Source organism: Schistocerca serialis, chromosome 3 (genome assembly GCF_023864345.2).
Source record: "Schistocerca serialis cubense isolate TAMUIC-IGC-003099 chromosome 3, iqSchSeri2.2, whole genome shotgun sequence".
NCBI classification, from domain to species: domain Eukaryota; kingdom Metazoa; phylum Arthropoda; class Insecta; order Orthoptera; family Acrididae; genus Schistocerca; species Schistocerca serialis.
This window is the reverse complement of record NC_064640.1, coordinates 785,765,639-785,789,321: the sequence shown is the minus strand read 5'-3', so window position 1 is coordinate 785,789,321 and position 23,683 is coordinate 785,765,639.

Below are 23,683 nucleotides of genomic sequence, written 5' to 3'. Positions count from 1 at the left end.
GTGGGGGGGGGGGGGGGACGAAGGGAATTGCCAGGAGGGGTGGGGGCATCCAGAGGACGGACAGGGACGGTGAGTTCAGGAGTGGTTGGAGGGGGTCGGGCTTTACAATTTTGGGAGTAGGTGGGATGGGGGAGATTGCAGGTATTGCAGGAGGGAGGGGATTGAAGGTTAGGCCACTGCCGGAGGAAGTGCGCTTGCCTACAATGCGGGCAGGTGGGGGCCTCGCGGCACTCAGCTGTTGGGTGTGCGTTATAGCGCAGACACCTCTGGCAGCGCAGGGATTGAGGAGGGGAACGGGAGGGATCGACCTTGTAGCGCTGGTGGAAGAGGAGGGCACCCTCCTTCAGGAGACGGTCAATGGAGGGGGCATCCTTGGAGAATACCTGCATAAGGCGGGTGGTGCCGGCCGAGTTGAAAATGCGGCGGACCGCCCGCACCTCCAACGTGGGATGCACCTTGAGCTCTGCCAACACCTCCTCCTCCGTGATCGACGGACTGAGCCGAGTGATCACGGTGGTGAGGGTCGGCGGGCGACGCGGGGGTTGGGGTTGGCGGGTAGGAGATGGAGAAGGAGCAGGGGCGAGGGAGGCGTTGGGGCCAAAACGGGTGATGGGGAGGCGGGAGAGGATGTCAGTATGGAGGGTTGGGCTGGGGGAGGAGGTGAGAACAGAATCCCGTCTGGGAGTGAGGAGAGAGATGGGGGCACCAGGGAAGTGTTGGCGGAGGAGGAGGGAGAGATTCCGGGCCTCGAGAAGGGAAGGATCGGGATGGGAGAGGAGGTATTTGTATAAAGAGGAGGGGGGAGGAGGAGGAGGAGGAGGAGGAGGAGGAGGAGGAGGAGGAGGAGGAGGAGGAGGAGGAGGCGGCGGAGGGAGCAGGGCGAGCTGGGGAGACATCCATGGCATCCTGGGGGGGGGGGGGGGGGGAAGGACGACGGGGCAGGGCCTTTTTGGGACCGGAGGAGGTGGTGGTGCCACTAGGGCGTTTAATGGCGGCAGAATGGCGGGTGGTGATATGAGGGACGGGAGCTATAGGGAGGTGGTGGGAAGGGACAGGTCCCGTTGTGGACGCAGCAGTCGGCGACGGCGACGGTGACGTTGGTGAAGGCGATGGGGAGCGCTGCGCATGGACAGTGGCCCGACGGGTCACCACCCTAGCTGGAGCTGCAGTGACCGGCTGGGGGAGTGGGGGGAAAGGATCAGATCGAGAGGAGTGGGAGGAAGAAGCTGGAGAGGGGGCGACAAAGAGCGAGGGCGAAGGGAGAGTGAGAAGAGGCGGGATGGAAGGAGGGGGGTGTGACTGGGCACACCATGTTATAGTGGTGGAGGCGGCGAAAGGAGAAGTACACTCCTGGAAATGGAAAAAAGAACACATTGACACCAGTGTGTCAGACCCACCATACTTGCTCCGGACACTGCGAGAGGGCTGTACAAGCAATGATCACACGCACGGCACAGCAGACACACCAGGAACCGCGGTGTTGGCCGTCGAATGGCGCTAGCTGCGCAGCATTTGTGCACCGCCGCCGTCAGTGTCAGCCAGTTTGCCGTGGCATACGGAGCTCCATCGCAGTCTTTAACACTGGTAGCATGCCGTGACAGTGTGGACGTGAACCGTATGTGCAGTTGACGGACTTTGAGCGAGGGCATATAGTGGGCATGCGGGAGGCCGGGTGGACGTACCGCCGAATTGCTCAACACGTGGGGCATGAGGTCTCCACAGTACATCGATGTTGTCGCCAGTGGTCGGCGGAAGGTGCACGTGCCCGTCGACCTGGGACCGGACCGCAGCGACGCACGGATGCACGCCAAGACCGTAGGATCCTACGCGGTGCCGTAGGGGACCGCACCGCCACTTCCCAGCAAATTAGGGACACTGTTGCTCCTGGGGTATCGGCGAGGACCATTCGCAACCGTCTCCATGAAGCTGGGCTACGGTCCCGCACACCGTTAGGCCGTCTTCCGCTCACGCCCCAACATCGTACAGCCCGCCTCCAGTGGTGTCGCGACAGGCGTGAATGGAGGGACGAATGGAGACGTGTCATCTTCAGCGATGAGAGTCGCTTCTGCCTTGGTGCCAATGATGGTCGTATGCGTGTTTGGCGCCGTGCAGTACTGACAGTGTTCCCGCCTATCGCCCACATTACTCGCGGCGTTACGCCGATTCCCGTGAGAGTTCGAGCTTGATGTCCATCTTCACTGAAGGGATCATTGGCCAATCTAACCTTAATTATGTGTGTGGTGTCTGTTCTTCCGGACATGTCCGTTAAATCATATGCACGTTCTGGAAGTTCTGAATTCTACTGAAGAACGTGATATTGATTATTTTATATGAAGCGAGATGTCTAATCTTCTTCGAGTTGGAAATATAACATGATTCAGGAAGGTAAATACTTGCAACGAATATTCGTAATAGGAGCATTCGGATATTTTCATTTCAAGGACAACAAATTACGTGTGTATTAACCATTGCCTTATTTACTGTATATGTCAGCAGGGGATAGTACGATTTATTACCCCTAATTCTTTGTGCTGACATCTAACTATGCTGTGGAACTTTAAGCGCCTTTTTGCAAACTTGCACCGTCGCTTGACAAGCATTGATGGCTGCATTTCCTCACGATTAGACAGCATTTTCAGACAAATGTTATCTTTCCACACTACAGCCAGTAACTCTGTTTTGGTGTCGACTATGTAACCATATGTACCTCTGTTTCTAACGCTTCTTTCTCTCACTTTCAATGGGCCAATAGTTCATTCTGTTTAAATGGAAGGTTATTGTGGCTCTCAGTACCATCTCTGATTGCTCGTAAAAAGTTATTGAGATACATTTTCCGAAATTATCTATTCTGTAGTAACGAAATAATTATTACTGAAGCGTAAATCACCATAAGTCAAACTTTATTAGGATCACTGTTTTTCCTTTATAAATTGAGAAATGATGACAAATTCAGGAGCAACAAATGACCTCTCCCTTGCTTTGCATGAGTGAACTGTTTCAGAAAGTTGTGTGGGTATTACTGAAGAATTTTCCGGTCGATGCTTACGCAGGTAAAGAACACTCCTAATTTTAAGAAATTGTTGTTTAACTGATCCATAAAGGGACGAATCCTGTAGCGTTTATTCCTTTGTTCTGATGGAATGCTGCTGAGTAGCATTGTCGCTCAGATGAAATAGCACTTTATTTCTAAATATCTGTTACGAATCAGATATTTTCGCGCACATGTTTCCAGTTTAGTTGTCCTGTGGGTGGTGTGGTATCCTGTGAAAAGCAATATTCCCACAAACTTCTTGTTAGATTCTTTCGACAATACTACTACACCAAAAAGCCTTAAAAGCATTCATATGCTTCGTTTTATAGCTGTTGTCAAATTACTTCTCTACTATTCAGTTGCTGCAGAATCAGGGTAGCTATTGCAGTAAGTTGCGTCTTTCCCCAGCTGTTTCGAATTGGTACCCGTCTATACTTTCTTCAGCCAGCTATTTATTCTTATTATTATTATTATTATTATTATTATCTTTCCTTTCTCAGACGTTATGTCTGGTTAAAAATTGAAAGTGACACGGACCTTGATCAAGCGAGACTTCCTTTTAACTGTACGGTATATGTTACATTGCATTTAGGAACTTTCGGGTAATTGAACATGTATCAATAATTACAGATTTCTGTGGTTGTATATACACGTTTGGATGTAGTTGTATTGCGTTGATGTACTGGTGGATATTGTGTGGTATGACTCCTGTAGTTGATAGTATAATTGGTATAATGTCAACTTTATCCTGATGCCACATGTCCTTGACTTCCTCAGCCAGTTGGATGCATTTTTCAATTTTTTCTCCTGTTATCTTCTGTATATTTGTTGTATTGGGTATGGATATTTCTATTAGTTGTGTTAATTTCTTCTTTTTATTGGTGAGTATGATGTCAGGTTTGTTGTGTGGTGTTGTTTTATCTGTTATAATGGTTCTGTTCCAGTATAATTTGTATTCATCATTCTCCAGTACATTTTGTGGTGCATACTTGTATGTGGGAACGTGTTGTTTATTAGTTTATGTTGTATGGCAAGTTGATGAATTATTTTTGTTACATTATGTCTACTGGTGTATTCTGTATTTGACAGTATTGTACATCCGCTTGTGATGTGATCCACTGTTTCTATTTGTTGTTTGCAAAGTCTGCGTTTATCTGTTGTGGTATTGGGATCTTTAATAATATGCTTGCTGTAATATCTGGTGTTGATTGTTTGATTCTGTATTGCAATCATGAATCCTTCCGTCTCACTGTATCTATTGCCTTTTCTTAGCCATGTGTTGGATGCGTCTTGATCGATGTGTGGCTGTGTTAGATGATACGGGTGCTTGCCATGTAGTGTTTTCTTTTTCCAATTTACTTTCTTCGTATCTGTTGATGTTATGTGATCTAAAGGGTTGTAGAAGTGGTTATGAAATTGCAATGGTGTTGCTGATGTATTTATATGAGTGATTGCTTTGTGTATTTTGCTAGTTTCTGCTCGTTTTATAAAGAATTTTCTTAAATTGTCTACCTGTCCATAATGTAGGTTTTTTATGTCGATAAATCCCCTTCCTCCTTCCTTTCTGCTTAATGTTGATCTTTCTGTTGCTGAATGTATGTGATGTATTCTATATTTGTGGCATTGTGATCGTGTAAGTGTATTTAGTGCTTCTAGGTCTGTGTTACTCCATTTCACTACTCCAAATGAGTAGGTCAATATTGGTATAGCATAGGTATTTATAGCTTTTGTCTTTTATTTTTATTTTTATTTTTATTTTTATTTTTATTTTTATTATTATTATTATTATTATTATTATTATTATTATTATTATCATCTTCACTTTCTCAGACGTTAAGTCCGGTTAAAAATGGAGTGACGCGGACCTTGATCAAGCGTCACTTACTTTTAACTGTACGGTATGTGTTATATTGCATTTAGGAACTTTCGGGTAATTGAACAAGTATCAATAATTACGGATTTCTGTAGCTGTATATATATGTTTGGATGTAGCTGTATTGCATTGATGTACTGATGGATATTGTGTGGTATGACTCCTGTAGTTGATAGTATAATTGGTATGATGTCAACTTTATCCTGATGCCACATGTCTTTGACTTCCTCAGCCAGTTGGATGTATTTTTCAATTTTTTCTCCTGTTTTCTTTTGTATATTTGTTGTATTGGGTATGGATATTTCGATTAGTTGTGTTAATTTCTTCTTTTTATTGGTGAGTATGATGTCAGGTTTGTTATGTGGCGTTGTTTTATCTGTTATAATGGTTCTGTTCCAGTATAATTTGTATTCATCATTCTCCAGTACATTTTGTGGTGTATACTTGTATGTAGGAATGTGTTGTTTTAAAAGTTTATGTTGTAAGGCAAGCTGTTGATGTATTATTTTTGCGACATTGTCATGTCTTCTGGGGTATTCTGTATTTCCTAGTATTGTACATCCGCTTGTGATGTGATCTACTGTTTCTATTTGTTGTTTACAAAGTCTGCATTTATCCGTTGTGGTATTGGGATCTTTAATAATATGCTTGCTGTAGTACCTGGTGTTTATTGTTTGATCCTGTATTGCAATCATGAATCCTTCTGTCTCACTGTATATATTGCCTTTTCTTAGCCATGTGTTGGATGCGTCTTGATCGATGTGTGTCTGTGCTAGATGATACGGGTGCTTGCCATGTAGTGTTTTCATTTTCCAATTTACTTTCTTCATGTCTGTTGATGTTATGTGATCTAAATGGTTGTAGAAGTGGTTATGAAATTGCAGTGGTGTAGCCGATGTATTTATATGAGTGATTGCCTTGTGTATTTTGCTAGTTTCTGCTCGTTCTAGAAAGAATTTTCTTAAATTGTCTACCTGTCCATAATGTAGGTTTTTTATGTCGATAAATCCCCTTCCTCCTTCCTTTCTGCTTAATGTGAATCGTTCTGTTGCTGAATGTATGTGATGTATTCTATATTTGTGGCATTGTGATCGTGTAAGTGTATTTAGTGCTTCTAGGTCTGTGTTACTCCATTTCACTACTCCAAATGAGTAGGTCAATATTGGTATGGCATAGGTATTTATAGCTTTTTTCTTGTTTCTTGCTGTCAATTCTGTTTTCAGTATTTTTGTTAGTCTTTGTCTATATTTTTCTTTTAGTTCTTCTTTGATATTTGTATTATCTATTCCTATTTTTTGTCTGTATCCTAGATATTTATAGGCATCCGTTTTTTCCATCGCTTCTATGCAGTCGCTGTGGTTATCCAATATGTAATCTTCTTGTTTAGTATGTTTTCCCTTGACTATGCAATTTTTCTTACATTTGTCTGTTCCAAAAGCCATACTTATATCATTGCTGAATCCTTCTGTTATCTTTAGTAATTGGTTGAGTTGTTGATTTGTTGCTGCTAGTAGTTTTAGATCATCCATGTATAGCAAATGTGTGATTTTGTGTGGGTATGTTCCAGTAATATTGTATCCATAATTTGTATTATTTAGCATGTTGGTTAGTGGGTTCAGAGCAAGGCAGAACCAGAAAGGACTTAATGAGTCTCCTTGGTATATTCCACGCTTAATCTGTATTGGCTGTGATGTGATATTATTTGAATTTGTTTGGATATTAAGTGTGGTTTTCCAATTTTTCATTACTATGTTTAGGAACTGTATCAATTTAGGATCTACTTTGTATATTTCCAATATTTGTAGTAACCATGAGTGGGGTACACTATCAAAAGCTTTTTGGTAATCAATGTATGCGTAGTGTAGCGACCTTTGTTTAGTTTTAGCTTGATATGTCACCTCTGCATCTATTATCAGTTGCTGTTTACATCCTCGTGCTCCTTTCCAACAGCCTTTTTGTTCTTCATTTATAATTTTGTTCTGTGTTGTATGTGTCATTAATTTCTGTTTAATGACTGAAGTTAATATTTTGTATATTGTTGGTAGGTATGTTATGGGGCGATATTTAGCTGGGTTTGCTGTGTCTGCTTGATCTTTAGGCTTCAGATATGTTATTCCGTGTGTAAGTGTATCAGGGAATGTGTATGGGTCTGCAATGTAACTGTTAAATAATTTAGTTAGATGTGAATGTGTTGAGGTGAACTTCTTTAACCAGAAATTTGCTATTTTGTCATATCCAGGGGCTTTCCAATTGTGAGTAGAATTAATTGCTTGGGTGACTTCATGTTGCAAAATTATCACTTCAGGCATTTGTGGTATCATCTTGTATGTGTCTGTTTCTGCTTGTATCTACCGTGCATGCCTGTTATGTTGTACCGGGTTTGACCATATGTTGCTCCTGAAGTGTTCCATATCTGTTATGTTTGATGGATTGTTTATTTTAATGTGTGTGTTATCTATTGTCTGGTAAAATTTCTTTTGGTTTGTGTTGAATGTTTGGTTTTGTTTCCTTCTATTTTCACTTTTTTTGTATCTTCTGAGTCGTTTGGCTAATGCTTGTAATTTCTGCTTCTTTTCGTCTAATTGCTCTGTCGCTTCTTGTTGTGAGATTTTACCTAACCTTTTTCGTTTTTTTTCCGAGATTTCATTTCTTATAAATTGTGTTAGCTGTTATTATTATTATTATTATTATTATTATTATTATTTCTTTATTTTCTCAGACGTTAAGTCTGGTTAAAAATGGGACGTGACGCGGACCTTGATCAAGCGTCACTTCCTTTTAACTGTACAGTATATGTTATATTGCATTTAGGAACTTTCGGGTAATTGAACATGTATCAATAATTACGGATTTCTGTAATTGTATATATAAGTTTGGATGTAGCTGTATTGTATTGATGTAATGGTGGATATTGTGTGGTATGACTCCTGTAGTTGATAGTATGATTGGTATGATGTCAACTTTATTCTGATGCCACACGTCCTTTACTTCCTCAGCCAGTTGGATGTATTTTTCAATTTTTTCTCCTGTTTTCTTTTGTATATTTGTTGTATTGGGTATGGATATTTCGATTAGTTGTGTTTATTTCTTCTTTTTATTAATGAGTATGATGTCAGGTTTGTTATGTGGTGTTGTTTTATCTGTTATAATGGTTCTGTTCCAGTATAATTTGTATTCATCATTCTCCAGTACATTTTGTGGTGCATACTTGTATGTGGGAACATGTTGTTTTATTAGTTCATGTTGTATGGCAAGTTGTTGATGTATTATTTTTACTACATTTTCATGTCTTCTGGGGTATTCTGTATTTGCTAGTATTGTACATGCGCTTGTTATGTGATCTACTGTTTCTATTTGTTGTTTACAAAGTCTGCATTTATCTGTTGTGGTATTGGGATCTTTAATAATATGCTTGCTGTAATATTTGGTGTTTATTGTTTGATCCTGTATTGCAATCATGAATCCTTCCGTCTCACTGTATATATTGCCTTTTCTTAGCCATGTGTTGGATGTGTCTTGATCGATGTGTGGCTGTGATAGATGATACGGGTGCTTGCCATGTAGTGTTTTCATTTTCCAATTTACTTTCTTCGTATCTGCTGATGTTACATGATCTAAAGGGTCGTAAAGGTGGTTATGAAATTGCAGTGGTGTAGCCGATGTATTTATATGAGTGATTGCTTTGTGTATTTTGCTAGTTTCTGCTCGTTCTAGAAAGAATTTTCTTAAATTGTCTACCTGTCCATAATGTAGGTTTTTTATGTCGATGAATCCCCTTCCTCCTTCCTTTCTGCTTAATGTGAATCTTTCTGTTGCTGAATGTATGTGATGTATTCTATATTTGTGGCATTGTGAACGTGTAAGTGTATTGAGTGCTTCTAGGTCTGTGTTACTCCATTTCACTACTCCAAATGAGTAGGTCAATATTGGTATAGCATAAGTATTTATAGCTTTTGTCTTGTTTCTTGCTGTCAATTCTGTTTTCAGTATTTTTGTTAGCCTTTGTCTATATTTTTCTTTTAGTTCTTCTTTAATATTTGTATTATCTATTCCTATTTTTTGTCTGTATCCTAGATATTTATAGGCATCTGTTTTTTCCATCGCTTCTATGGAGTCACTGTGGTTATTCAATATGTAATCTTCTTGTTTAGTGTGTTTTCCCTTGACTATGCAATTTTTCTTACATTTGTCTGTTCCAAAAGCCATATTTATATCATTGCTGAATACTTCTGTTATCTTTAGTAATTGGTTGAGTTGTTGATTGGTTGCTGCCAGTAGTTTTAGATCATCCATATATAGCAAGTGTGTGATTTTGTGTGGGTATGTTCCAGTTATATTATATCCATAATTTGTATTATTTAGCATGTTGGATAGTGGGTTCAGAGCAAGACAGAACCAGAAAGGACTTAATGAGTCTCCTTGGTATATTCCACGCTTAATCTGTATTGGCTGTGATGTGATGTTATCTGAATTTGTTTGAATATTAAGTGTGGTTTTCCAGTTTTTCATTACTATGTTTAGAAACTGTATCAATTTAGGATCTACTTTGTATATTTCCAATATCTGTAGTAACCATGAGTGGGGTACACTATCAAAGGCTTTTTGGTAATCAATGTATGCCTAGTGTAGCGACCTTTGTTTAGTTTTAGCTTGATATGTCACCTCTGCATCTATTATCAGTTGCTGTTTACATCCTCATGCTCCTTTGCAACAGCCTTTTTGTTCTTCATTTATAATTTTGTTCTGCGTTGTATGTGTCATTAGTTTCTGTTTAATGACTGAAGTTAATATTTTGTATATTGTTGGTAGGTATGTTATGGGGCGATATTTACCTGGGTTCGCTGTGTCTGCTTGATCTTTAGGTTTCAGATAAGTTATTCCATGTGTAAGTGTATCAGGGAATGTGTATGGGTCTGCAATGTAACTGTTAAATAATTTAGTTAGATGTGAATGTGTTGAGGTGAACTTCTTTAACCTGAAATTTGCTGTTTTATCATTTCCAGGGGCTTTCCAATTGTGAGTAGAATTAATTGCTTGGGTGACTTCATGTTGCAAAATTGTCACTTCAGGCATTTGTGGTATCATCTTGTATGTGTCTGTTTCTGCTTGTATCCACCGTGCATGCCTGTTATGTTGTACCGGGTTTGACCATATGTTGCTCCAGAAGTGTTCCATGTCTGTTATGTTTGGTGGATTGTTTATTTCAATGTGTGTGTTATCTATTGTCTGGTAAAATTTCTTTTGGTGTGTGTTGAATGTTTGGTTTTGTTTCCTTCTATTTTCACTTTTTTTGTATCTTCTGAGTCGTTTGGCGAATGCTTGTAATTTCTGCTTCTTTTCATCTAATTGCTCTGTCGCTTCTTGTTGTGAGATTTTACCTAACCTTTTTCGTTTTTTTTTCCGAGATTTCATTTCTTATAAATTGTGTTAGCTGTCCGATGTCTTTTCTCAGTTTCTCTATTTTGATCTGTAGCCTGTGTTGCCATGCTGGTTTTGTGGGTTTCTTCTGTGTGTTGGTTGGTTCTGATCTCTGCCTAGTGTGTATATTTAGTGTAGTGAGTGCTCCTATATATACCAGTAGTTGTAACTCTTCCATAGTTGTGTTTTCATTTATTTTGTTGTGTATGATTGTGTTGATAGTTTTTATTGTTGTTTCGACTTGTGGGTTATTTGGTGGTCTATGCAAGAATGGTCTAATGTCTGTATTTGTGTCTTTGTATTCTATATATGTTAGCTGAAATTTTTCTTCTATATCTAATATCTGTGTCACTTTGTGTTCTATTTGTGCTTGTTCTGGTGGCTGCCTTAAGATTTCGTTTTCCTCTGATTGTTTAATTGGTGCGTGTTGTTCTTTGTTTGTTTGCTCTGGGATGTTTGAGTCCATTACTGTATTTTCTTCTTCTTCTGATTGCACATTATTTTGTTCCAGTATTTGTTGTACTTGTTGTTTGATGTTATCTAATTCTGACTGGGGTATCCTGTTATTTTTTATTATTACACGGATCTGATCAGCTAGTCGTTGTTCTGTTAAAAATTTTAATTCTGGGTATCTGGTAATAAATGTTGTGTATACTTGTGTTGGTTCCTAGGTTTGTTGCTTGGTAATAACAGAACATGAGGTGTCGATTAACTTCATCTGACCATCTCATCCTCTGTCTTTGTTTTCCTTCTAGGGTGGTTGCAGGAAGCATATCCTGCAAAACACCTCTATTTGGATTTAAATCATTTTCCAGTTGGCTAGCAGTGTCGTTACCATTGTGGGCGGGCATAGGGTTCAAGCGTCGTCCCCGACCATGACGGCGCTTGTCCGAGGCTTCATTAGTTCTGTCCTGAACCAGCTAATCACACTAAAAGGGGGGTTAGCCCTATTAGTGGTTTGTTCTTTTCGTCGCCTTTTACGACTGGCAGAACATACCGGAGGCCTATTCTTTTCCCGGGCCTCCACGAGATGTTATTATTATTGTTATTATTATTATTATTATTAAGACTGCATAGGTATGTCGCAGTCATGTTTTCGGTTTGTGTGCAATTCCAGACTACCTGGAACATCCATAAGCATCCTCACAACCTGATTTTCATTTGGATGAAATTCTTCAGTAACATTGGATTCATTCACATTAGTATTATCGTGAGACCCGAGTTTCTCCTGGCATATACAATTTTCAAACAACTTACGGGAATTCAGCCAGATATTATTAACAGCGACCGCCGATATTTCGGTGGGAGCACACCCCAGCATTTTTAAGGCCGTCACTGTTAATAATACCTAGATGGATTCCCGTAAGTTTTTTGAAGAAGTATCATCGTGATAATTGGTGTATCACTGTTGATTCCCTCAATTTTATTAATACTGGAAACGCTGTAAGGACTCGTTGCAATCTGGAAAACTGGATTGAATGTATCATAAGGCACAACTGGAGATCAGGGTTAGAGACGCCCAAATGGGAGAATAAAAACAACTGGTAATATAAAAAAGTGATAAAATATTCTCCAGATAGATTGGAGCCCAGAGCTTTTTAGTTATTTGCTGTGTATTTTGTAAGTAGGCTGTTTAGGTTTTTATGTTGGTAACGCCACGTAGCGCTATGTATGAAAATCACTGACTGTGCTGTGTGCAGTTTTTGGTTGTTGTTAGTCAGGGCCATTCTTTTGTAGGGATTATTGAAAGTCATATTGCGTTGCGCTGAAAATATTGTGTGTCTGTTTAGTAATGATCAGAATAAGTGAAGAGAGAAATGTCTGAGTACGTTCAGTTTTGCTCATCTGTTTGAAAATCAAATAACGTAAGAGGTTCACCAGCACAGTAATTCATAATCTTTCTAAGGGGACGTTTCAACTTTTAGTCTGCTATCTCGGTTCTAAAACGTTCTGTATCATGTACACAGCATCATGTGTGTATAACACTTCGCATAAAATTTGCAATGGGTTAGTTTATTTTAACATTATAGAGTTTTACAAATGAAAGTAAAATACATAGGACAGGTGAGGAACCGAGTGAGAGGGTAAGGGGTAATCGCGTACTAAGAAAAGAAATATGCCCTCTGACACGCAAATACATGCTTATCAGGAATCCAAAAGACATACTGTGTTCTGCTGTATTGTTGTACTATCCCTCACTGCTACACCACAGAGTTTGTATTTTGTAGTTTTACACCAACACTACACCATTGTTTAGAATTAACCTACTGAACTGGAAGTAAAAAGTAAAATTTTCCGCCACTCAGAATCCTTAATGCTTTTCCCCGAGGCCGATCTCGCTGCTTCAGGATGAACGTAGAAGATGGCTGTTCTGTCTAGTTCGCCTGTTTCGCTTGATGTATAGCTTCTTACAGTTAGTCTCTCGAACAAATACCATTGTAGTTCTCAGTCTCACAAATTGCCTGTCGGCATATTCAGCTTGTTCCACCTTATCCTCGTTTCTTATACTGTAGGGATTTCTATCACCAAATATTCTCTTTTCAGGTCTCTAACGTCTCGGCTGTTGACAAACTACCACATGATGTGTTTGGAGTGCTGATTTCTCCACATTCTCAGGTGTCTGCGGGTACGTTGCCGTATTGTAGGTAAATAAATGGGTAGTGTAATGCGGCTTCGGCTGGTGAAAGTAGACAACTTTGATATTTCCTATACATTAGGGAGGGACTTAAGTTCCCCTCCTTCCTTCTCCCTGTCCCATCGTTGTTGACAGTCTATCGATGCGTTACTTTATTTCTTTATTTATACTGTTGTGTCTAGGATCTCCCCACACCTTCCCGTATTTGTTCTTTTTGAGCTTCTCTTGTCGTAGGCCTAGCATCATTAGGAGTGTCTCAATTAGTATAGTTCTACATGGTGGACGCGAACTTCAAAAGGGATGTTTTGGGAGTTTTTTAGTAAAAGGGGCCCATGGACTCCTGTGATTTGTTAAAGAGAAACAGCATTTCGTCTGCTTTCTTAATTTACTTGTGTCTGTATTACACTGGAAATATCTGCATTAGAACTATTCTATCCCCCAATCACTATTCCACTTAGTATGTGGAATATATGGAACAGGCGAACTATCCTCAGACTTCAAGAAAGACGTAGTAATCCCAGCATCAAATGTTCAGATGTGTGAGAATTCCTAAGGGACCAAACTGCCGAGGTCATCGATCCTAGGCTCACACACTACTTTAACTTAAACTAACGTATGCCCGAGGGAGGACTCGAACCTCCTGCGGGAGGGGCCGCGCAATCCGTGACATGGCGCCTCAAACCACGCGGCCACTCCGCGCGGCAATCCCAAGATCAAAGGAAGCAGGTGCTGACGGAAGTGAGTGTTACAAAACAGTCAGTTAACTCGAGGCCTGCAAAAAATTTACGCGAATTACCTACAAAAGATTAGAACGGCTATTTCCAAATGTTCAAATGTGTGTGAAATCTTATGGGACTTAACTGCTAAGGTCATGAGTCCCTACGCTTACACACTACTTAACCTAAATTATCCTAAGGACAAACACACACACACCCATGCCCGAGGGAGGACTCTAACATCCGCCAGGACCAGCCGCACAGTCCATGACTGCAGCGCCCCTGACCGCTCGGCTAATCCCGCGCGGCAGAACGGCTAGTATAAGTTGACCTGGGGGAAGATACGTTTAGTTTCCGGAGAAATGTTGGCACGTCTAAGGCAATACTGACTATACGACTTATCTCAAAAGTTAGGTTTAAGAAACGCAAACCTAGAAAAACCTCTTTACAATGTTACCTCGAATACTCTCTCTGAAATTCTGTAGTTATTAGTGAGACAAGCCAGGGAGTGGAAAGTAGTCTACAGGTTATTCGGAAACCAGAAATCAGCTACAAGAGACGTAGGGCATGAAAGGGCGACAATTATTGTCAAAAGTGTGAGACGGGATTTTTACCCGTACTCAATTTGAACATAGAGCAAACAGTAAAGATAACCAAGCAGATATCTGAAAAGGAATTGAAGGACAGGAAGAAGTAGTACAAATTTCAGGTTTATCGGTGAGGCAATTCTGCCCAAGATGGCAAATGACTTTAAAGATTAGGTGAATGGAATGAATAGTCTTGAAAATAGGTTATAAGAGGAACATCAACCGATCAAAACAAAGGCGATAGACCGTAGTCTAATTTGATTAGGAAATGAGATCCTAAAGGTAGAGGCCGAATTTTGCTATCTGGAGTGCAAATTAACTGACAACTACTGAGGCCAAGACGATATAAGAAGCCTACTGACAGCAGCAAGGAAAGATTTTCTCAAGAAGAGAAAATCTATATTTAAGTGTTATCAAATACTATGTAAAAATATTTGGAATTTAGCTTTATATGCAAAAGAAACGTGGACGATAAGTGGCACTCACAAGACGAGAAACTTCTGAAATGTAGTGTTACAGAAGAATGATGAAGATTATATGGTTAGATCGAATAACTAACCAAGAGTTATTTAATCTAATCGCGAAGAAATATTTTCGGCTAAAATTGACTAAAACAAGTTTCGGGTTGACAGGGCACAGCCTACGACTTCAAGACAAAGTTAATTTGGTAACTAAGGAGAATGGGCGAGAGTGAAACAATGAAGAGGAAGATCGAGTCTTGAATGCAGACTGTAGGTTCAAATTGATGTCAGTTTCAGTAGGTAAGCAGAGATCGAGTGTTTTGCACAGTACAGGTGTCGTGGAGAGTTGCAGCGAACCAGTTGTTAGACTGAAGACTACAGAAGCACAATCTATACACTCTTTACTGTTTACTAGTTGGTAATTTATTCTGACTGCAGAGTTTATAGCTCTTGAAAGTGACCCTTTTAGTAAACTGAGACGCTGCTGTCCTTGATTTATCCTCTAAGCACCAATCCCTTGGAGTTTTGAGAACTTACGTTCTCTGCTTTCTCTCCTCGTGCTTACAGCCGAAAGGTGTGTCTCCTACCTTTCATGATAGTATTACTCGTAGTAATTCACTTAGCTTCATCTAGTCTAGCAGACTGCTTTTCTGCTATTTGCTTATCATATAACCATCCCTGGATTTTGTTTCCTTTTATCTCGTACCAGCATCCTATATTGTCCTTCACCCATAACGTAATCACGGTTATCCCTGTGATGTACGAATGTGTGGTTAACTGAGAGTGCATCTGCGATCGTAGGATTAGTATAGATTTCTTGGTTCCCATTCCAGGACTGTCGGGACGTACGTTGAATTTTTAGCTATAAAAGCTGGCTTGTGGCGTGGCCGGACAGGAGACAACAGTTTGTCTCGATCTTTTTAAAAGTTCGTCTTGCTATTGGCGACACAGACCAGTGTGCGAACTATGGAATTTTCCGCCCAGCTCTTGCTCAAATTATTGTTTTGGAAATTGAGGGGGGCTGCGAATCAGCAACCACATGACTGAGCAAGTCGTTTCGCGCCGCGAGGTATTTTTTCATGGCAGCTGACTAGTGGCCACACCCACTCATGGAGGTTACACTGGAGCACAGCATCTGGGACAATTTATAAAGTTTTTGGAATAATAAGTTGCGGTCAGACGATGTTGTAACATCTGAGTGCACTTAGGATAGAACATTATGGTTGGGAATCCTATTAATCGTTTTGTTTTGTAATGTGTGTTGTGTGTGTGTGCAGTAATCAAATTTAGTTGAAAAGGGAGCTATGTAGCCAAATTTCACGTGTGAAAGGTTTATTAGATTTGGAAAGAGTGATTTGTTTCTCATTAGCCACTCACTCAACGATTTATATGTAGTGCTCTATGCTCTACATACTTTCTTGAGCGGAATGAATGCTCGAAAGCAAGTTTTGATGCCAGCCGCTTGCAATTCATTGCATTCCACTGCTGCAGCGAGTACTTTGGTTTTTTGTGTGTTCACACGAGCAACTGTGTCCCTTCTTTCAGATCGCACGACCTTCTGCTGACCAAATAACGTACATAGAGTTTTGTTAATAAACAGACCGCCATAAAGAACCATAATATTAAGGTGATTTTCACTTATTACATGATTGGTGAACTCCAGGGGAGTATACCTTGTGTTAATAAATGTCCTTTTTGGTGGAATGTGTTTAGCTGGCCATTTCACCTACGTGCTTTCCACCGCTTGGTTGGTTGGTTTAAAAGAAAGGGGGGGGGGGGGGGGGAGGGGAAGGGACCAAACTACGAGATCATCGGTCACTTGTTCCGAAAGAAACAATGCCACACAAAGGTGAGAATAAGACAATGAGACTTACAAAACAAAACAGAATGAAAGGAAAAACTACAAAAACGACTGAAGGGCGACAAACATTTAAATGGACAAAAGGTGACAAGAAAACCACAAAGATGCAAGAAACAGGTAGAAGAGGTTGAAACAAGAAAGCAGATTACCATGGCTGGCTGACCATGACGATAAAAAGGAAAATCCAGCCAGTGTGCAACACATTAAAACCTCCGCCCTGAAAGCAATGGGGTGGAGGACACACAGGGGCAAAGGACACGTGCTAAAACTTAGAGAAAATGATAAAACTCACCGTCACGAATAAAACTTAAAACTAAAGCTGATGTTGAGGCATTGTCTCTCAACACCGAAGGTAGGGTGCTGGGAAAGTTAAAAGACCGCCGCAGAGCGGCTAAAAGTGGACGGTCCAGCAAAAGATGGACGACCGTCATTCGTGAACCACAGCGACACCGAGGTGGGTCCTCGCGACGGAGGAGGAAACCATGCGTCAGCCACGAATGGCGAATGCGGAGCCGACAGAGAACCACAGAGTCCCTGTGAGAGGCGCGCACGGAGGTCTTCCACACATTCGTAGTTTCCTTAATGGTACGTAACATGTAGTGCGTAGGCCTACTTAGGTTATGCCATTCTGTCTCCCAAATGCGCAAAACCTTGCGGCATTGTGCTGAACGCACGTCAGTTGCAGAGAAGCGGTTTACGCGTAGCCTGTTTGGCTAGCCTGTCGGCAAGTTTGTTGCCTGAGATTCCGACGTGACCTGGTGTCCAGACAAACAACACTGAAAGACTGGACCGTTCCAGGGCATAGATGGATTCCTGGATCGTCGCTACCAAAGGATAACGAGGGTAGTACTGGTCGATAGCTTGTAGGCTGTCCAAGGAGTCAGTGCACAGGAGAAATGACTCGCCTGGGCATGAGCGGATGTGCTCAAGAGCACGAGATATGGCCGCCACTTCTGCAGTGAAAACACTGCAGCCATCTGGCAAGGAGTGCTGTTCTATACGTCCTCCATAGCCATACGCGAAGCAATGTGACCATCAGCCATCGAGCCATCGGTGTAAACCACTTCATGGTCCCAGTACATGTTGAGAATCGAGAGGAGGTGACAGCGGAGAGTCGCAGGGTTAACTGAGTTCTTAGTGCCATGTGGAACGTCCAGGGGAAGCCGCGGCCTATGTACACTCCTGGAAATGGAAAAAAGAACACATTGACACCGGTGTGTCAGACCCACCATACTTGCTCCGGACACTGCGAGAGGGCTGTACAAGCAATGATCACACGCACGGCACAGCGGACACACCAGGAACCGCGGTGTTGGCCGTCGAATGGCGCTAGCTGCGCAGCATTTGTGCACCACCGCCGTCAGTGTCAGCCAGTTTGCCGTGGCATACGGAGCTCCATCGCAGTCTTTAACACTGGTAGCATGCCGCGACAGCGTGGACGTGAACCGTATGTGCAGTTGAAGGACTTTGAGCGAGGGCGTATAGTGGGCATGCGGGAGGCCGGGTGGACGTACCGCCGAATTGCTCAACACGTGGGGCGTGAGGTCTCCACAGTACATCGATGTTGTCGCCAGTGGTCGGCGGAAGGTGCACGTGCCCGTCGACCTGGGACCGGACCGCAGCGACGCACGGATGCACGCCAAGACCGTAGGATCCTAGCAGTGCCGTAGGGGACCGCACCGCCACTTCCCAGCAAATTAGGGACACTGTTGCTCCTGGGGTATCGGCGAGGACCATTCGCAACCGTCTCCATGAAGCTGGGCTACGGTCCCGCACACCGTTAGGCCGTCTTCCGCTCACGCCCCAACATCGTGCAGCCCGCCTCCAGTGGTGTGGCGACAGGCGTGAATGGAGGGACGAATGGAGACGTGTCGTCTTCAGCGATGAGAGTCGCTTCTGCCTTGGTGCCAATGATGGTCGTATGCGTGTTTGGCGCCGTGCAGGTGAGCGCCACAATCAGGACTGCATACGACCGAGGCACACAGGGCCAACACCCGGCATCATGGTGTGGGGAGCGATCTCCTACACTGGCCGTACACCACTGGTGATCGTCGAGGGGACACTGAATAGTGCACGGTACATCCAAACCGTCATCGAACCCATCGTTCTACCATTCCTAGACCGGCAAGGGAACTTGCTGTTCCAACAGGACAATGCACGTCCGCATGTATCCCGTGCCACCCAACGTGCTCTAGAAGGTGTAAGTCAACTACCCTGGCCATCAAGATTTCTGGATCTGTCCCCCATTGAGCATGTTTGGGACTGGATGAAGCGTCGTCTCACGCGGTCTGCACGTCCAGCACGAACGCTGGTCCAACTGAGGCGCCAGGTGGAAATGGCATGGCAAGCCGTTCCACAGGACTACATCCAGCATCTCTACGATCGTCTCCATGGGAGAATAGCAGCCTGCATTGCTGCGAAAGGTGGATATACACTGTACTAGTGCCGACATTGTGCATGCTCTGTTGCCTGTGTCTATGTGCCTGTGGTTCTGTCAGTGTGATCATGTGATGTATCTGACCCCAGGAATGTGTCAATAAAGTTTCCCCTTCCTGGGACAATGAATTCACGGTGTTCTTATTTCAATTTCCAGGAGTGTATATACCATGGATGTGTTCGTGAATGAACCTCAAGTATAGGTGGTAAAGGCAAGGAGTCTAGTTCGGAGAGAAGGGATCGCACACCAACTGCAATTGTAAGCCCTGACCTGGGCCACCGATGCGCATCAATGCGGGAGATGAACCGTCGTGGATGGGAAAAGGAAATGATAATTCGGATGCGCAGGAGAACTACGAACGTGTGCAACATAACTGGAGAGCAACTGCGACCGCCTAACCTGCAATTGAGGGACTCCGCCCTCCACCAGGACGCTGGTCACCAGACTCGTCCTAAAAGCTTCTGTCGCTAGGTGAACGCCACAGTGGTGCACTGGGTCGAGTAAACGCAACGCTGAGGGCGCCGCCGAACCATAAACCAGACTCCCATAGTCAAGGCCGGACTGAACAAGGGCTCTGTAGAGCTGCAGCAGCGTAGAGCGATCTGCACCCCAGTTGGTGTTGCTCAGGCAGCGGAGGGCATTGAGGTGCTGCCAGCACTTCCGCTTATGCTAAACAAGGTGAGGAAGCCAAGTCAATCGGGGATCGAAAACCAGTACTAAGAATCGACATGTCTCCACTACAGTGAGTGGATCGTCATTAAGGTAAAGTTCTGGATCTGGATGAACGGCATGACGCCGACAGAAGTGGGTAACACCCTACTTTTCTGCCGAAAACTGGAAACCGTGGGCTAGAGCCCATGACTGCGCCTTGTGAATGGCTCCCTGTAGGCAACGCTCAGCAACACCAGTACTGGTGCAGCAGTACGAAATGGAGAAGTCGCCTGCATACAGAGAAGGTCAGACGGACGGCCCTACAGCTGCTGCTAGAACATTAAATGGCCACTAAAAATAGAGAGAGACTCAATACAGAGCCCAGAAGGACCCCATTCTTCTGGATATGTGGAAACTATGGGAGGCACCAACGTGACTCCATGACCCAACCCAACTGCCGACACACCATACTTTCCAGCAGCTTACAAAGAAGGTTGTTGAGGCTGATGGGCCGATAGCTACTTACATCAAGCGGTTTTTTACTGGGTTTAAGCACCGGAATGATGGTGCTCTCCTGTATTTGCGATGGAGAGTTTCCATCGCACCAGATCCAGTTGAAGATGAGGAAATGTCACTTGTAGTCAGATGAGAGATGTTTAATCATCTGACTGTAGATCCAATCTGGTCCAGGAGCTGTGTTGTGGCAATGTGCAAGGGCACTGAGGAGCTCCCACTCTGTAAGTGGGGCGTTATGGGCTTCACTGTGGCGTGTAGTAAACGAGAGGACTTTCCCTTTCAGCCGCCTTTTGAGAGTGCGAAAGGCTGGGGGGGGGGGGGGGGGGGGGGAGTTCACCAATACAGAGGCTCGAGCAGAGTGCTGAGCAAAGTGCTTGGCATTCGCGTCTGCGTCGGTAGATAACGCGCCATTTATGTTAACACTGGGAACACCTGTTGGGGTCTGGTACCCGAAAACACGTTTGATCTTTGCACTGACTTGGAAAAGTGATGTATGGCACCCAATGGTCTAGACACATCTCTTCCAAAACTCCTGCTTCCGTCGTTTGATAAGTTGGTGATCGAGAGCATGGAGCCGTTTAAAGGCTATGTGGTGCTCCAGGGAAGGGTGCCGCTTATGCCGCTAGAGAGCTCGCCGACGCTCCCTAATTGCTTCAGCGGCTTTTGGCGACCACCAAGGGACTGTCTTTCGCTGGGGCACCGTAAAGAGCGAGGGATAGTGTTGTAGTCACTTACTTAACCATCACATCGATGTTCCCATGTGGGGGAGATTCAACGGTGACATCAGAGGTGAAAGTTTCCCAGTCTGCCTTGTTTGGCGTCCATGGGCTTGACACTGGGGCAGTTACAGGAAGATGGGGAAGTGGTCACTACCACACAGGTCGTCATGTGCTATCCAGTGGATAGATGGAGGAAGTCCTGCGCTGCAAATGGATAAATCAATGCCCGAGTAACTACCTCAAGCCACACTGAAATGTGTGGCGGCCCCAGTATTTAAGAGGCAGAGGTCGAATTGAGACAGTAAAGTTTCGACATCTCTGCCTCGGCCAGTAAGCATGGTGCCACCCCACAAGGGGTTATGGGTGTTAAAATCTCCCAAAAGTAGGAAAGGTTTAGGGAGTTGATCAATCAGTGCAGTTAATACATTCAGGGATGTACACTATTTAGAGGAATATATACATTGCAGACAGTTACGAGTATTTCCTGTGTCGTCCTTATTCTAACAGCCACAGCTTCATGAGAGATTTGAAGGGGCAAAGCGTCACTACAGACTGCGTTTAGGACATAAACGCAAACTCCACCTGACACACTATTAAGTTACTACGGTTCCTGTAGTATGCCATATAGCCACGGAGGGCAGGGGTCCGCATTGCTGGGAACCAGGTTTCCTGGAGGGCAATGCAGAAAGCGGGTGCAAAGCTTAACAGTTGCTGTAGCCAGGTGGTGGAAAAAACCGCCGCAATTCCACTGGAGGATGACGTCATCATGAGACTGGGAAGGCATGGAACATTCAATGGGGCAGTTTACACCTCACGGTCACCTGCTGGCACCGACTTTTGGCCTGAGCAGACTATATCCATTGTGTCTGAGGGTGCAGCGAGATCTAGGTCCACATGGACGCCAGAATCTCCACATCCACAGACACAGAGCTTGGAGGTAGTGGTAGTGTGGGTGCCACCGCAGTTCCATTGGTCTTGGGGACCTTCTTTTTGGATATATCTCGCTGTTCCTTGGGTTTCCCTTGCTGGGAGTACTTCACTGATTCAATCTCCGGGACTCAGGATGAGTGTTAAGTCCTGTGACCAGCTGCTTTTGGGCTCTTCAGCCACTGGCAGGTGTCATCTTTCTCACTAGCAGAAACCCGGGAGTGACCCAAGGGAGTCCTTTCTAGCGAGAGCAGTCAAAGAAGTTGTATGCTTCTCCAGCTTAGAAATGGGGACAGACGTCCCTGATGGTTGGAAGGTGTTGCTCCCAAAGTAAGTGGTGCAGGAGCAACAGGGAGAGAAGTTTCCCCCACCATCAAAGGGCAGGTATAGTCTTCTGGCTCTGAGAGGTGACTGGGGTTGGTGGAGCTGATGGGGCTAGAACTGTTGTAGCAGCAGCGTAAGACGATATCATGTGTGCAGGATGTAGGCATTCAAATTTCCTCTTAGCCTCAGTGTAGGTCAGTCAGTCCAGGGTCTTTTACTCAATCATTTTCCTTTCTTTCTGGAGAAACCTGCACTCTGGCGAGCAAGTCAAATGGTGCTCTCCACAGTTGACACAGATGGGAGGCGGGGCATATGGAGTATTGGGATGTGATGGGCGTCTGCAATGTCGACATGTGACACTGGAAGTACAGCGGGAAGACATATAACCGAACTTCTAACATTTAAAGCATCACATTTGGGGAAGGATGTAAGTCATAGACCATCACCTTGACTCTCTTGGGTAATGTATCACCCTTGACAGCCAAGATGAAGGCAGCAGTGTAACCTGATTATTCCTTGGACACCGGTGGACACTCTAAATGAAATGTACACCTCGCCCCCTCTAAATTGGCGCTCAGCTCATCGTCAGGCTTCAAAGAAGGTCCCTGTGAAATATGATACCCTGGGCCATATTTAAGCTCTTATGAGGCGTGATGGCTACAGAAACATCCCCCAACTTGTCACAAGCGAGTAACGCCCGTGACTGGGCAGAGGATGTTGTTTTGCTGAAGACTGACCCAGATCTCATTTTGGACAAGCCCTCCACCTCCCCAAACTTGTCCTTTAAATGCTCAACAAAAAACTGAGGCTTCATCATCATGAAAGACTCTCCATCAGCTCTCGAACAAACATGGTAATGGGGCGAATAAGAGCTGCTGCCATCCTTTCACCACCAGCAAGAGATGATGTACTATGCTTCATCACGTGTCATCCACCCTGATGCCACCCACTCTGACCAGGGGCGCTCCCCATGGGCGCCACCCAGCCGTAGCAAAGGCCAACTGGCAGGATGGCCATTGCCGGAGGTCCCTATGCCCCAGGGGGATGGGCATATGTGGGGAGTGCAGGCATCAGCCGAGAGGTTCCTGTGTGGTCAGGGGGGCTACAACCAACCGGGTACATGGCGGCCCCACTGCAACGAACTAGCTGTCATGCTGGATATCAGGTGTAACCATGCAAACAAGTCCATTGTCATCATCAGCATTGAAAACGATACTGCACAGCTGATGGAAAAATACGCACCCAGTTGGGTGACCTCGCCCAACAGTTGGAGAATGAAGTGAAGTGCAGATCCACGTGAACAAAGGATGCGATAGGTCTCAGCGCATGATGGACGCGATGCACGATGTTCCTCGTGTGATACTGCAGGAAGATTTGGCAGGAATGTAGCCACTGTGCATGATAACTGGCAGTGGTGATCACCAGATTGTACGATCACAAGAAGATGAGGCTCCAGCCGGTCACGTGGCACTACTGAGAGGGAAGACCATCATGTTTGGCATATGGTTTTTTTTGTTTTGTTTGGGA